The 17,045-nt window shown below is 41.1% G+C and overlaps 2 pseudogenes; both read left to right on the top strand.

Annotated features, from left to right (window-relative positions):
• The first annotated feature begins 1,080 nt into the window (after positions 1-1,080).
• Positions 1,081-6,804, top strand: LOC135610565 (transmembrane 9 superfamily member 2-like; annotated as a pseudogene).
• Positions 6,805-9,508: 2,704 nt separating this feature from the next.
• Positions 9,509-15,232, top strand: LOC135610564 (transmembrane 9 superfamily member 2-like; annotated as a pseudogene).
• Positions 15,233-17,045: the final 1,813 nt, after the last annotated feature.

The following is a 17,045-nucleotide window of genomic DNA, read 5'->3' as shown; positions in this document are numbered from 1 at the left end:
CCAAGAATGCTTCGAGTTCTTCCGCAGTTATCACGAACCCACCTCCGCCGACATCCGTTGACGATAGAGCGGCGGATGGGACTCCGGCTTCGTTCGGTGCAACTGAGTCGACCGAGGAAAGACGACTCTCCGGGGGTGTCACAGGACGAGCCGATATGGGATGTTGCACCACCGCGGTTGGAGGTGGTGAGACGTCGGACTGCAATGAATGTGCTGGCTTCTTTGAGGGAGTCAATGCTTTTGCTGAGAGAGCAGAAGATTCCTCTCTATTTCTCTTCTGCCCAACGAGGCTGCCGCCGGAGATCGTCTCTGTCGCGGCCTCCGTGAACGTCGACTCAACCTTTTTGATGAAATTGCCGCCGGAGATGGCATGATGCGAGCTCTTCTTAACGTGACAGAGAACTCGTCTCTCGAAGCCCGGGGAACACATCTCATACTCGTACATTACCCACCCGGAGTTTTTCCGCCGGCCATCGTTGAAGGAGAGGAAGCTCTTTCGTCCCACCACCATCTCGCGCCCGTCGACGATGGACTTGACGGGTTCTTGCTTTTTGTTCAGAGTCCAAGAACCGGTGCCGGCCCTTCGATCGACGCGGGGGCCGCCGCTGTTCTTGGGCTTGCGCTCCGCAAAGAAATAGCCCTCCTGTCGACCGTTGCAGAGAAGATTCCACGGCTCGGTGCCGTAGACATCGGCGAAGGCGACAGCGCGGCTAGGGAGCGGTGTGCCGGCAACGCAGTTGGCGAGGTAGTCGACCACGAGTTCCTCCGCCGTGGGAAGGAACCTGTAACCACTCGGAACGACGTCGACGGGATCCATGGACGACTAAAAACGGTTTCTTGATGAAGAGAGGTGAGGAAATCAACTAGGAGGAGGAGAAGGAGAATGGAACAGAGGAGAGGCGAGAGGCAGGCGAGAAGACATAGCGAGAGTGGGAGAGGAGAGGGATACGACTATATAGGCAATGGCCGCGCGGGATTGGACAGATTCGATTCTTGAATCGAATCCAAGAAGCGTGTTTCCTGTTCTGTAAGCCCCCAAATTAATTAGACTAATTAGAATTTATCGTTGCATTATATATTTATGTATAATTAGAAATGGACTCTCGCACGTGCCTATCCACCAGCGAGCCGATCGCCCCCTTCGGTCTTCCTCGGCTCGGGAACGAAGGTGAGCATCGGTTAGAAAGCCTCAGCGAAATGTATGGATTTTAGGGCTGATTTGGAGTTTTATTTGATCGATTTCAGGTTCGAGGATCTTGAAGATGGAGTTATCTACGTTGGTTCTTCTCGTAATGGCTTGTGGTTTGAGGGTGGGAGCTGATGGAACCAATCATAGGTACAAAGAGGGTGATCATGTCCCCCTATATGCCAATAAGGTCGGACCTTTCCACAACCCCAGGTGATTTCCTTTCGATTCTTGCGTCATTATCGGTTTCGAATTCCTCCTTCGTCGCTGAATTTGCTATTTATTTTGCGCATCATTTGAAGCGAATAGATCTTTGTCTGCGTCCCTTGCTTTTCTTCAAGAATGCGATCATCTGTTTGCTTGTTTTGTGATTTAGAATGAACGCAGGATCATGATTCGCTTTTGTAGTTTCATTTTATTTCTCTTAGTCGGTGGTTTTTGTTTTATCGATCGAAATACCCAAGTCTCCATTAAGCGTGAAAGCTAAAAATCGTCTTTGATTTCGCATGCTTCGTGTTTTCGTCGCTCCGATCGTTTACTGTTTTGTAAGCTTATTTTGATTCGCGTGGATAGTTGCTTTTTCATTAAATAAGTCAAATTCCTCATTCAAGATTAGGGATTTGTGATCTTGGATCATGTCAAAGCTTAAAAGATTTCCCGCTTTGGCATGCTTCTTGATTTCTGAGTCCGATCAAGCAAAGCTAATTTTTGAGTGCTTCATGTTTTAGCAGTGTTTCCAATCCTTTACCATCGATTGTTATTTTGGTTTCTCAATAGTTTCTTTTGTGAAAAACCAAACTCTATTAAATCTCAGGGATTTTATACTTTGGTGTGCTTCATATTGTAGTGGTATCAGTTCTGCTTGTTGGATTGTGAGGATCTGTTTCGTTCGGTCGCTTGTTTATAGCCTTATAGATTACCAGGCCCTGTTAATTCTGCTGCCTTTGACCCTGTCTTTGGCATTTATTAATGATGCTCTTGGTTTAGGATATTGATCATTTACTTCTAACATTTCAGTGTCTCTTGAATGTGACAGTCGTTTCCCTTTTGCATCTGCAGCGAGACATATCGTTACTATGACTTGCCATTCTGCTCACCAGGTTATTCACTTATCCTTACTGTTCCATCGACTTCTGAGCTGCATGAGTCTGTTAGCAACACTATTTATACGTCTGTTAGTGTGTACAACTCTTTACAAAACTTTGTTGATTTAGAGCCTGTTACCGAAAAGACGGAAGCCCTTGGGGAAGTTCTAAATGGTGATCGTTTGGTCGATGCACCGTACGAATTAAATTTTCTGGAGGTGCAACAGTCAAAGTCTCTTTGTAAAAATAACTTGTCAAAAGATGTTGCAAAGTTCAGACATGCTGTATCAAAGGACTATTACTTTGAAATGTATTATGATGATCTGCCTTTATGGGGTTTCCTGGGCAAGATCGAGGGGGTCAAGACTGATTCGGGCAAAGACAAGTACTTTCTCTTTAAACACATCCACTTCAATATCCTTTACAATGATGATCGGGTCATAAAGATCAATGTTCAAACGGACCCCAATATTAATGTGGATATCTCGGAGGATAGGAAATAGGATGTCAGTTTTTATATTCTGTGACATGGAAAAATACTGACATATCTTTTGAAGAAAGGATGGCAAAGTACTCAAGGACATCCTCTTTGCCCCAACATTTAGAGATTCATTGGTTCTCAATTGTTAATTCATGTGTGACTGTCCTTCTTCTGACTGGGTTTCTTGCTACGATTCTCATGCGTGTGCTCAAAAATGATATTTTAAGGTAAGATATATAAACTCCATGGTTTTCCTTTTGAAACAAATTTCCTGATGTTTATTTTTTCATCTTTCACTAAAATAGTATCATCATGAAGATATTCTCTCATTGAGAAGTCTCTTGAAGATCAAGAGGATTCTGGATGGAAACATATCCTTGGTGATGTCTTCCGATTTCCAAAGAACAAGTCATTGTTTTAAGCTATTATTGGTTCTGGAACTCAGCTCCTTGTGCTGTAAGAGCTCTCACTAAACTCTTCTAATGCTGATTTCTGTTAATATCATCTACTACTTTTGTCTCATAACTAGTACAACGTTCATCTTCCTTCTTGCACTTGTTGGTGTGTTCTACCCATAAAATCGGGGAGCCCTTTATACAGCTCTTGTTGTCATCTATGCTCTGACTTCTGGTATCGCTGGTTACACAGCGAGCTCCTTCTATATGCAGCTCGAAGGGACTAATTGGGTAAGAAGTTGCTTCAGCATTAATTTCTAGTCATACCACTTGTAGTCTGCATGGGTTAATTATCTTTGCCTCTATTTGACTGCAGATGAGGAATTTGTTGTTGACTGGCTGCTTATTTTGTGGTCCCTTGTTCTTGACATTCTTCTTCCTGAACACTGTTGCTATTACATATAGCGCAACTGCAGCTCTGCCATTTGGAACCATCCTTGTGATTCTACTTATATGGGCATTGGTTACTTCCCCTTTGCTCATATTGGGTGGGGTTGCTGGTAAAAAAAGCAAAACTGAATTCCAAGCTCCATGCCGTACCAACAAGTACCCAAGAGAAATTCCTGAATTGGCATGGTATCGAGGCACCATACCTCAGATGGCAATGGCAGGATTCCTTCCTTTTAGTGCCATCTATGTAGAAGTAGAACTGTACTATATATTTGCTAGAGTGTGGGGTCACAACATATATACAATATATAGTATGCTTTTTATTGTTTTCATCATTCTTATAATTGGCACAGCGTTCATCACTGTTGCATTGACATATTTCCAACTTGCAGCAGAGGATCATGGGTGGTGGTGGAGGTAAGTATCTGGCCTTCTCCTTTGTACTAGATAATTCTACCATTCAGTTGGTCTAGCATAGACACTGCAGTCTGTTTTTGCATATTGAAACTGTTGTGCTTGAACATATTTGTAAATGCGGTACCTCTTTGTCATTTAGTTGTCTTGAGTCAAGAGTTCTTTGAATCATGGCATACATTAAGGTTTTATTTCAGTTCATCTTTCAAGAACTTCTAGTGCTATTTCATTCATTTTAATTGACACGGTTTACAAGAGTTTCCATGGGCTTCAAGTTTTCGTCTATCATGTGGGTGGTAGATAACTAGATATACCTTATTCCTTTTCTTTGTTTCCTCCATATATTGTGTGTTCATCTTTAATTCATATCCCATAAGAATTTAATCGAGTCAACCTAACAGAAGGGTCTCTGGTGAAGAACTAACTTTTCAATATTGCAACCACATGGAGATTCCTTTGTGTTGAACAATGACCCCTCTTATTATTATCGATATTGTCTTCTAAGCAGAAAAACCCTTTGGAAATGAATGAACGCTTGTCTTAAATTAAAATTAGATTTCTATCCACCTCTACGAAAACCAAGTCCGCTAATTCGGAAGACATTGCCACTCTGCTATCTTTTATATTTGCTAGATTAAATGGAAAAAGAATGAAAAGTGCGCTGCAGCTGATCATATGTTTGATGGTCAGAGTTTTACCCGATTGAATGCTTTTTTTCATCATCCTAAGTGAATGGCTAATTAAATGCCAATATCTTACTGATTTTCGATGATTGATTGGTTGTCAAAGCTGGAAATGGATTTGATGAGAGGATTTCATATGTATGATCCAAAGAGTTAAAAACGCTTGCATATTAGGAGAAGCTTACATGATTTAGCCTTATCTAAAGCTGTATATCTAATGCAATATTAAAAACCTTAAGAGACATCAAATTTCTGATGTGGATATTAGTTACTTGAGTGGAGGACACTATCGCAATCCAACAATTGTCCATTGATCAATTTCTATTGGAATCTTAGGAAAAATGCATTGGATGGAAGGAAACTTGTGCTACGAAAGACTTGTAATTGCTATGGTTATGGTGCCATACAAAATCAACTTTTTAGAAGGCAACTCCCGGCATGTCAACATTTTCTCCATTCATGAAGATGTGATTACATTTGTTTTAGCATATATGTAATACTTTTTCATCATATTTTCTGAATAACAGTAATCATAAGTGGAGGTCACAGCTGTGTATGACGGAGAATTACAAGCTTTTAGATCTTTCGGTCTTCCTAATCTATGTCATGTCATCTGAGGGGCTTGAGTGTGTATATACAAAAATCAACCTTGCTGTTTCTGACTGGAACCATAATAGAATGGTGTCCTATATGCTGCAGAAATCTTGTATTAGCTGACTGCTGAGTAGCACAACTCACAATAAAGGTTGCCGCTCTATATAATTTTATTTGTTATTTGCTAGTGAAAAAAGTTCTATAATTTTATTTGTTAGTTGCACAGCACACCCACAAACTGATGTTCAGACATAAGTAACTAATAGAACTTTTGGAAACTTGATTCGTTGTATTTGTGGTGACAAACCAAGACAATGAGATTTCACCCTCGCACAAACTGAATTTGCCTATAACAGCATAATTCATAGTTTTAATGTAGCGTCACTGTTCTCTATTGTTTACAAGAAAGTGCCGAAGCATGTTCTAAATTTAGTTTGCCTACAAAAAACTCTTGATATGTTTGTAGCAGCTAATTTTGTTAATTTCTTAATTTTGTTTCAGTTCTGCGTCAAATAGTTATATCGGTTTATAACAGGTTGGGAGGTGACGAAGGTGTTTATTATAATGTATATGTAATTATTTGATGATTAGCAGTATTCGAGTGCTTGTGAAGAAGTATACGAATATATAACAACATATCAATAGCAAAACTCAAGAAAAGTTGAATGTTATAAATAATTTTAAGATTTTTTATGGAATGTGTTCAATATTATGTTTGTTTTGAGTCCTCCATAATTTTCTTTCAAAGCATAGGAAGCTGAACTTCTCTGATTCTTGTTTAACATGTTTTTAACTTGTTTATTGGCTTATTCTTTGTGTTTTCGTTGCTTTAGAAGTCTTATATAATGGTGTTTGCTTTCTCGTAACATGCAGATATGACTATTCAGGATATGGAGCATCTACTGGTAAGGTAGGCTATTTCTTGAGATAAATGGTTTGCTGAGGGTGATCTAAATTTTTTGTGTGGGGTGGTTGGTTGGGGTTTGGGGTGCCAGTGGGATTCTTAATCAAAACCAGTCTACTGTTAGACATTGTTGCAAGTGTTTTTGTTTCTATGTGATCTAGATTTGGAAGAGCCATCGAGACATATCTGCTATGTTTTGTTAGTATTTTTAGTATTTTGTTCATTGGATTTCCAAGGACTCATTTCAATTTTTGTGATCTTGTGTTTCCTTTCACTGTCTAACTTTATAGGTTTGCACAGCAGTTGAATTAATCTACCATGCATTTCTTTATGTTCCAATAGTACCAGTTGTCAATTTGTGTTGTAGATTGTCAATAATTCCTTGTATTTAGTGTGAACTGATACCCCTTATTTACAAGTTAAATGTGTGTCAGAAAGATCATTATAAATATTCCCAGTAGATTCTGTTTTGTTTTAACAGTTGGATGTCTTCTTGTAGGGTACCGAAGATGATGTAGTGAATTGGCTTCATGGACATGGTTTATGGATACTAGCGAAAGAACCGTACGATCCCTTATGGATCAAAGGAGGAGGTCATTGCAACCTAGAGTTATATCCATACTACATCCGTCACCTATGCAAGTTTATTCGGGAAATGGAGAACTTCACGACTGCAACCCGGCTCAAGAAGATCCGGCAAACTCTCAAACTCCCTGCCTAAGCTGCCGCAACCACCAGCACCACCACCTTCACGACCAACTGTTGCTGCCAAATTAGATGCAGGAAACCCGATTGCTGGAGCTGCCCGCGGAGAGGATGTCTGATGGTGCGATGCTCCAAGGGATCTGCATACCTGTGCAACTGGTGTTGTGGCGATTGGCATTGATGGTGGCATCCGCTGTACAGATTTGCTCAAACTTCTAAACCTATCTATTGTATCGAAACATTAACGAAGGCAATCGGGCTATCGTTTGTGTGCGAATTAAGAGAATAGATACCAGTTTTTTTCAACTAAATCTTCACTGATGATCTTTATGTTGTTGAAATATCAATTTGTTGGTATTATGTAGTCATTGCCAATTTGGTGATGTTGTGCTTATGTTGCTAAATATATTCAAGATTATGAGAGGAAATGGTGTGCACAAAATCTATTTCAATACAGTTGCAGCTCTGTTGTTCTCTTTTTGTTGATCATTCATGGTTTAAAGTGATGTCAATGAACAATCAATCAAATACACTGTTCAGCTACAGGAGGGCTTCATCCATCAGTATCCTTTAAATCTCCACAATAACAACATCATGGATCACATAAAAATGATTTACCGGATGATGGTTAGAAGAAGTCAATATTTATTTTTGTATGACGAGGCAACAAAAATAAGCCAGCATTTTTTGTGACAGCAATCATCCAACTGTCTGACTTTGATATATGGTCAACCCACCCATGACTGTTTCTCCCTGAGGACGGTGACCAACTATGATATGTTGATGCATGAGGACGAGACAGTGATATCTCAAATTATGAGTTCATTAGCTACACTATTTCATGTAAATACCAACGATTGAAGGAAACAACAATACATGGGATGAAAAATGAACTTTATTGTCGCCAATATTTGCATGAACATGAATTTTCTTTTCCTTCCAGTATTATGATATACATGAACAAACAACATTTTCCATACAAGCTTTCCAAGCTACTGCTCCAGCCACGAGATCATTGCCGAATCCACAGGTGTGTCATCGGACTTCATGAGGGCATCGATCTCTCGCATGAAGTCGTCGACATCATCTACGTTCTCCGTCTGCTCACACCCAACAAAGTCGTTCGACGATGACGACGAAACCGCTTCGGCCGTGGTCGAATCTGTGCCGGTGCCGGTGCACGCCATTTGTTCCGTCGTCGATGCGGCGAAGGTGTCATCGGACACCAGGAAGGCATGGAACTCTTCCAGGCTCGAAAAGAAGGGATCGTCGGTGAAGTACATCTTCTCACACGCGACGAAGTCGATCGACGACGATGACGTGGAAACCTCTACGACCGTGGTCGAATCAATTCGAGTGTCATCGGGCATCAAGAGAAGATCGACATGGCCTGACGGCGAGGCCTTCGGGATGGTAGTCGAGGCTGTGTCGGTGTCATCCGACATCAAGGAGGCTTCAACCTCTCTGGTGAAGAAAGCATCGTCGATGCAGTTCTGTTCACCGCCAAGATCGACCGACGGCGAAGGCGAAGCCAAGAATGCTTCGAGTTCTTCCGCAGTTATCACGAACCCACCTCCGCCGACATCCGTTGACGATAGAGCGGCGGATGGGACTCCGGCTTCGTTCGGTGCAACTGAGTCGACCGAGGAAAGACGACTCTCCGGGGGTGTCACAGGACGAGCCGATATGGGATGTTGCACCACCGCGGTTGGAGGTGGTGAGACGTCGGACTGCAATGAATGTGCTGGCTTCTTTGAGGGAGTCAATGCTTTTGCTGAGAGAGCAGAAGATTCCTCTCTATTTCTCTTCTGCCCAACGAGGCTGCCGCCGGAGATCGTCTCTGTCGCGGCCTCCGTGAACGTCGACTCAACCTTTTTGATGAAATTGCCGCCGGAGATGGCATGATGCGAGCTCTTCTTAACGTGACAGAGAACTCGTCTCTCGAAGCCCGGGGAACACATCTCATACTCGTACATTACCCACCCGGAGTTTTTCCGCCGGCCATCGTTGAAGGAGAGGAAGCTCTTTCGTCCCACCACCATCTCGCGCCCGTCGACGATGGACTTGACGGGTTCTTGCTTTTTGTTCAGAGTCCAAGAACCGGTGCCGGCCCTTCGATCGACGCGGGGGCCGCCGCTGTTCTTGGGCTTGCGCTCCGCAAAGAAATAGCCCTCCTGTCGACCGTTGCAGAGAAGATTCCACGGCTCGGTGCCGTAGACATCGGCGAAGGCGACAGCGCGGCTAGGGAGCGGTGTGCCGGCAACGCAGTTGGCGAGGTAGTCGACCACGAGTTCCTCCGCCGTGGGAAGGAACCTGTAACCACTCGGAACGACGTCGACGGGATCCATGGACGACTAAAAACGGTTTCTTGATGAAGAGAGGTGAGGAAATCAACTAGGAGGAGGAGAAGGAGAATGGAACAGAGGAGAGGCGAGAGGCAGGCGAGAAGACATAGCGAGAGTGGGAGAGGAGAGGGATACGACTATATAGGCAATGGCCGCGCGGGATTGGACAGATTCGATTCTTGAATCGAATCCAAGAAGCGTGTTTCCTGTTCTGTAAGCCCCCAAATTAATTAGACTAATTAGAATTTATCGTTGCATTATATATTTATGTATAATTAGAAATGGACTCTCGCACGTGCCTATCCACCAGCGAGCCGATCGCCCCCTTCGGTCTTCCTCGGCTCGGGAACGAAGGTGAGCATCGGTTAGAAAGCCTCAGCGAAATGTATGGATTTTAGGGCTGATTTGGAGTTTTATTTGATCGATTTCAGGTTCGAGGATCTTGAAGATGGAGTTATCTACGTTGGTTCTTCTCGTAATGGCTTGTGGTTTGAGGGTGGGAGCTGATGGAACCAATCATAGGTACAAAGAGGGTGATCATGTCCCCCTATATGCCAATAAGGTCGGACCTTTCCACAACCCCAGGTGATTTCCTTTCGATTCTTGCGTCATTATCGGTTTCGAATTCCTCCTTCGTCGCTGAATTTGCTATTTATTTTGCGCATCATTTGAAGCGAATAGATCTTTGTCTGCGTCCCTTGCTTTTCTTCAAGAATGCGATCATCTGTTTGCTTGTTTTGTGATTTAGAATGAACGCAGGATCATGATTCGCTTTTGTAGTTTCATTTTATTTCTCTTAGTCGGTGGTTTTTGTTTTATCGATCGAAATACCCAAGTCTCCATTAAGCGTGAAAGCTAAAAATCGTCTTTGATTTCGCATGCTTCGTGTTTTCGTCGCTCCGATCGTTTACTGTTTTGTAAGCTTATTTTGATTCGCGTGGATAGTTGCTTTTTCATTAAATAAGTCAAATTCCTCATTCAAGATTAGGGATTTGTGATCTTGGATCATGTCAAAGCTTAAAAGATTTCCCGCTTTGGCATGCTTCTTGATTTCTGAGTCCGATCAAGCAAAGCTAATTTTTGAGTGCTTCATGTTTTAGCAGTGTTTCCAATCCTTTACCATCGATTGTTATTTTGGTTTCTCAATAGTTTCTTTTGTGAAAAACCAAACTCTATTAAATCTCAGGGATTTTATACTTTGGTGTGCTTCATATTGTAGTGGTATCAGTTCTGCTTGTTGGATTGTGAGGATCTGTTTCGTTCGGTCGCTTGTTTATAGCCTTATAGATTACCAGGCCCTGTTAATTCTGCTGCCTTTGACCCTGTCTTTGGCATTTATTAATGATGCTCTTGGTTTAGGATATTGATCATTTACTTCTAACATTTCAGTGTCTCTTGAATGTGACAGTCGTTTCCCTTTTGCATCTGCAGCGAGACATATCGTTACTATGACTTGCCATTCTGCTCACCAGGTTATTCACTTATCCTTACTGTTCCATCGACTTCTGAGCTGCATGAGTCTGTTAGCAACACTATTTATACGTCTGTTAGTGTGTACAACTCTTTACAAAACTTTGTTGATTTAGAGCCTGTTACCGAAAAGACGGAAGCCCTTGGGGAAGTTCTAAATGGTGATCGTTTGGTCGATGCACCGTACGAATTAAATTTTCTGGAGGTGCAACAGTCAAAGTCTCTTTGTAAAAATAACTTGTCAAAAGATGTTGCAAAGTTCAGACATGCTGTATCAAAGGACTATTACTTTGAAATGTATTATGATGATCTGCCTTTATGGGGTTTCCTGGGCAAGATCGAGGGGGTCAAGACTGATTCGGGCAAAGACAAGTACTTTCTCTTTAAACACATCCACTTCAATATCCTTTACAATGATGATCGGGTCATAAAGATCAATGTTCAAACGGACCCCAATATTAATGTGGATATCTCGGAGGATAGGAAATAGGATGTCAGTTTTTATATTCTGTGACATGGAAAAATACTGACATATCTTTTGAAGAAAGGATGGCAAAGTACTCAAGGACATCCTCTTTGCCCCAACATTTAGAGATTCATTGGTTCTCAATTGTTAATTCATGTGTGACTGTCCTTCTTCTGACTGGGTTTCTTGCTACGATTCTCATGCGTGTGCTCAAAAATGATATTTTAAGGTAAGATATATAAACTCCATGGTTTTCCTTTTGAAACAAATTTCCTGATGTTTATTTTTTCATCTTTCACTAAAATAGTATCATCATGAAGATATTCTCTCATTGAGAAGTCTCTTGAAGATCAAGAGGATTCTGGATGGAAACATATCCTTGGTGATGTCTTCCGATTTCCAAAGAACAAGTCATTGTTTTAAGCTATTATTGGTTCTGGAACTCAGCTCCTTGTGCTGTAAGAGCTCTCACTAAACTCTTCTAATGCTGATTTCTGTTAATATCATCTACTACTTTTGTCTCATAACTAGTACAACGTTCATCTTCCTTCTTGCACTTGTTGGTGTGTTCTACCCATAAAATCGGGGAGCCCTTTATACAGCTCTTGTTGTCATCTATGCTCTGACTTCTGGTATCGCTGGTTACACAGCGAGCTCCTTCTATATGCAGCTCGAAGGGACTAATTGGGTAAGAAGTTGCTTCAGCATTAATTTCTAGTCATACCACTTGTAGTCTGCATGGGTTAATTATCTTTGCCTCTATTTGACTGCAGATGAGGAATTTGTTGTTGACTGGCTGCTTATTTTGTGGTCCCTTGTTCTTGACATTCTTCTTCCTGAACACTGTTGCTATTACATATAGCGCAACTGCAGCTCTGCCATTTGGAACCATCCTTGTGATTCTACTTATATGGGCATTGGTTACTTCCCCTTTGCTCATATTGGGTGGGGTTGCTGGTAAAAAAAGCAAAACTGAATTCCAAGCTCCATGCCGTACCAACAAGTACCCAAGAGAAATTCCTGAATTGGCATGGTATCGAGGCACCATACCTCAGATGGCAATGGCAGGATTCCTTCCTTTTAGTGCCATCTATGTAGAAGTAGAACTGTACTATATATTTGCTAGAGTGTGGGGTCACAACATATATACAATATATAGTATGCTTTTTATTGTTTTCATCATTCTTATAATTGGCACAGCGTTCATCACTGTTGCATTGACATATTTCCAACTTGCAGCAGAGGATCATGGGTGGTGGTGGAGGTAAGTATCTGGCCTTCTCCTTTGTACTAGATAATTCTACCATTCAGTTGGTCTAGCATAGACACTGCAGTCTGTTTTTGCATATTGAAACTGTTGTGCTTGAACATATTTGTAAATGCGGTACCTCTTTGTCATTTAGTTGTCTTGAGTCAAGAGTTCTTTGAATCATGGCATACATTAAGGTTTTATTTCAGTTCATCTTTCAAGAACTTCTAGTGCTATTTCATTCATTTTAATTGACACGGTTTACAAGAGTTTCCATGGGCTTCAAGTTTTCGTCTATCATGTGGGTGGTAGATAACTAGATATACCTTATTCCTTTTCTTTGTTTCCTCCATATATTGTGTGTTCATCTTTAATTCATATCCCATAAGAATTTAATCGAGTCAACCTAACAGAAGGGTCTCTGGTGAAGAACTAACTTTTCAATATTGCAACCACATGGAGATTCCTTTGTGTTGAACAATGACCCCTCTTATTATTATCGATATTGTCTTCTAAGCAGAAAAACCCTTTGGAAATGAATGAACGCTTGTCTTAAATTAAAATTAGATTTCTATCCACCTCTACGAAAACCAAGTCCGCTAATTCGGAAGACATTGCCACTCTGCTATCTTTTATATTTGCTAGATTAAATGGAAAAAGAATGAAAAGTGCGCTGCAGCTGATCATATGTTTGATGGTCAGAGTTTTACCCGATTGAATGCTTTTTTTCATCATCCTAAGTGAATGGCTAATTAAATGCCAATATCTTACTGATTTTCGATGATTGATTGGTTGTCAAAGCTGGAAATGGATTTGATGAGAGGATTTCATATGTATGATCCAAAGAGTTAAAAACGCTTGCATATTAGGAGAAGCTTACATGATTTAGCCTTATCTAAAGCTGTATATCTAATGCAATATTAAAAACCTTAAGAGACATCAAATTTCTGATGTGGATATTAGTTACTTGAGTGGAGGACACTATCGCAATCCAACAATTGTCCATTGATCAATTTCTATTGGAATCTTAGGAAAAATGCATTGGATGGAAGGAAACTTGTGCTACGAAAGACTTGTAATTGCTATGGTTATGGTGCCATACAAAATCAACTTTTTAGAAGGCAACTCCCGGCATGTCAACATTTTCTCCATTCATGAAGATGTGATTACATTTGTTTTAGCATATATGTAATACTTTTTCATCATATTTTCTGAATAACAGTAATCATAAGTGGAGGTCACAGCTGTGTATGACGGAGAATTACAAGCTTTTAGATCTTTCGGTCTTCCTAATCTATGTCATGTCATCTGAGGGGCTTGAGTGTGTATATACAAAAATCAACCTTGCTGTTTCTGACTGGAACCATAATAGAATGGTGTCCTATATGCTGCAGAAATCTTGTATTAGCTGACTGCTGAGTAGCACAACTCACAATAAAGGTTGCCGCTCTATATAATTTTATTTGTTATTTGCTAGTGAAAAAAGTTCTATAATTTTATTTGTTAGTTGCACAGCACACCCACAAACTGATGTTCAGACATAAGTAACTAATAGAACTTTTGGAAACTTGATTCGTTGTATTTGTGGTGACAAACCAAGACAATGAGATTTCACCCTCGCACAAACTGAATTTGCCTATAACAGCATAATTCATAGTTTTAATGTAGCGTCACTGTTCTCTATTGTTTACAAGAAAGTGCCGAAGCATGTTCTAAATTTAGTTTGCCTACAAAAAACTCTTGATATGTTTGTAGCAGCTAATTTTGTTAATTTCTTAATTTTGTTTCAGTTCTGCGTCAAATAGTTATATCGGTTTATAACAGGTTGGGAGGTGACGAAGGTGTTTATTATAATGTATATGTAATTATTTGATGATTAGCAGTATTCGAGTGCTTGTGAAGAAGTATACGAATATATAACAACATATCAATAGCAAAACTCAAGAAAAGTTGAATGTTATAAATAATTTTAAGATTTTTTATGGAATGTGTTCAATATTATGTTTGTTTTGAGTCCTCCATAATTTTCTTTCAAAGCATAGGAAGCTGAACTTCTCTGATTCTTGTTTAACATGTTTTTAACTTGTTTATTGGCTTATTCTTTGTGTTTTCGTTGCTTTAGAAGTCTTATATAATGGTGTTTGCTTTCTCGTAACATGCAGATATGACTATTCAGGATATGGAGCATCTACTGGTAAGGTAGGCTATTTCTTGAGATAAATGGTTTGCTGAGGGTGATCTAAATTTTTTGTGTGGGGTGGTTGGTTGGGGTTTGGGGTGCCAGTGGGATTCTTAATCAAAACCAGTCTACTGTTAGACATTGTTGCAAGTGTTTTTGTTTCTATGTGATCTAGATTTGGAAGAGCCATCGAGACATATCTGCTATGTTTTGTTAGTATTTTTAGTATTTTGTTCATTGGATTTCCAAGGACTCATTTCAATTTTTGTGATCTTGTGTTTCCTTTCACTGTCTAACTTTATAGGTTTGCACAGCAGTTGAATTAATCTACCATGCATTTCTTTATGTTCCAATAGTACCAGTTGTCAATTTGTGTTGTAGATTGTCAATAATTCCTTGTATTTAGTGTGAACTGATACCCCTTATTTACAAGTTAAATGTGTGTCAGAAAGATCATTATAAATATTCCCAGTAGATTCTGTTTTGTTTTAACAGTTGGATGTCTTCTTGTAGGGTACCGAAGATGATGTAGTGAATTGGCTTCATGGACATGGTTTATGGATACTAGCGAAAGAACCGTACGATCCCTTATGGATCAAAGGAGGAGGTCATTGCAACCTAGAGTTATATCCATACTACATCCGTCACCTATGCAAGTTTATTCGGGAAATGGAGAACTTCACGACTGCAACCCGGCTCAAGAAGATCCGGCAAACTCTCAAACTCCCTGCCTAAGCTGCCGCAACCACCAGCACCACCACCTTCACGACCAACTGTTGCTGCCAAATTAGATGCAGGAAACCCGATTGCTGGAGCTGCCCGCGGAGAGGATGTCTGATGGTGCGATGCTCCAAGGGATCTGCATACCTGTGCAACTGGTGTTGTGGCGATTGGCATTGATGGTGGCATCCGCTGTACAGATTTGCTCAAACTTCTAAACCTATCTATTGTATCGAAACATTAACGAAGGCAATCGGGCTATCGTTTGTGTGCGAATTAAGAGAATAGATACCAGTTTTTTTCAACTAAATCTTCACTGATGATCTTTATGTTGTTGAAATATCAATTTGTTGGTATTATGTAGTCATTGCCAATTTGGTGATGTTGTGCTTATGTTGCTAAATATATTCAAGATTATGAGAGGAAATGGTGTGCACAAAATCTATTTCAATACAGTTGCAGCTCTGTTGTTCTCTTTTTGTTGATCATTCATGGTTTAAAGTGATGTCAATGAACAATCAATCAAATACACTGTTCAGCTACAGGAGGGCTTCATCCATCAGTATCCTTTAAATCTCCACAATAACAACATCATGGATCACATAAAAATGATTTACCGGATGATGGTTAGAAGAAGTCAATATTTATTTTTGTATGACGAGGCAACAAAAATAAGCCAGCATTTTTTGTGACAGCAATCATCCAACTGTCTGACTTTGATATATGGTCAACCCACCCATGACTGTTTCTCCCTGAGGACGGTGACCAACTATGATATGTTGATGCATGAGGACGAGACAGTGATATCTCAAATTATGAGTTCATTAGCTACACTATTTCATGTAAATACCAACGATTGAAGGAAACAACAATACATGGGATGAAAAATGAACTTTATTGTCGCCAATATTTGCATGAACATGAATTTTCTTTTCCTTCCAGTATTATGATATACATGAACAAACAACATTTTCCATACAAGCTTTCCAAGCTACTGCTCCAGCCACGAGATCATTGCCGAATCCACAGGTGTGTCATCGGACTTCATGAGGGCATCGATCTCTCGCATGAAGTCGTCGACATCATCTACGTTCTCCGTCTGCTCACACCCAACAAAGTCGTTCGACGATGACGACGAAACCGCTTCGGCCGTGGTCGAATCTGTGCCGGTGCCGGTGCACGCCATTTGTTCCGTCGTCGATGCGGCGAAGGTGTCATCGGACACCAGGAAGGCATGGAACTCTTCCAGGCTCGAAAAGAAGGGATCGTCGGTGAAGTACATCTTCTCACACGCGACGAAGTCGATCGACGACGATGACGTGGAAACCTCTACGACCGTGGTCGAATCAATTCGAGTGTCATCGGGCATCAAGAGAAGATCGACATGGCCTGACGGCGAGGCCTTCGGGATGGTAGTCGAGGCTGTGTCGGTGTCATCCGACATCAAGGAGGCTTCAACCTCTCTGGTGAAGAAAGCATCGTCGATGCAGTTCTGTTCACCGCCAAGATCGACCGACGGCGAAGGCGAAGCCAAGAATGCTTCGAGTTCTTCCGCAGTTATCACGAACCCACCTCCGCCGACATCCGTTGACGATAGAGCGGCGGATGGGACTCCGGCTTCGTTCGGTGCAACTGAGTCGACCGAGGAAAGACGACTCTCCGGGGGTGTCAGAGGACGAGCCGATATGGGATGTTGCACCACCGCGGTTGGAGGTGGTG

This window comes from Musa acuminata, chromosome BXJ2-4, assembly GCF_036884655.1.
Source record: "Musa acuminata AAA Group cultivar baxijiao chromosome BXJ2-4, Cavendish_Baxijiao_AAA, whole genome shotgun sequence".
Classification (NCBI taxonomy): domain Eukaryota; kingdom Viridiplantae; phylum Streptophyta; class Magnoliopsida; order Zingiberales; family Musaceae; genus Musa; species Musa acuminata.
The sequence above is the reverse complement of the archived record's forward strand: the minus strand, read 5'-3'. Positions and strand labels throughout refer to the sequence as shown.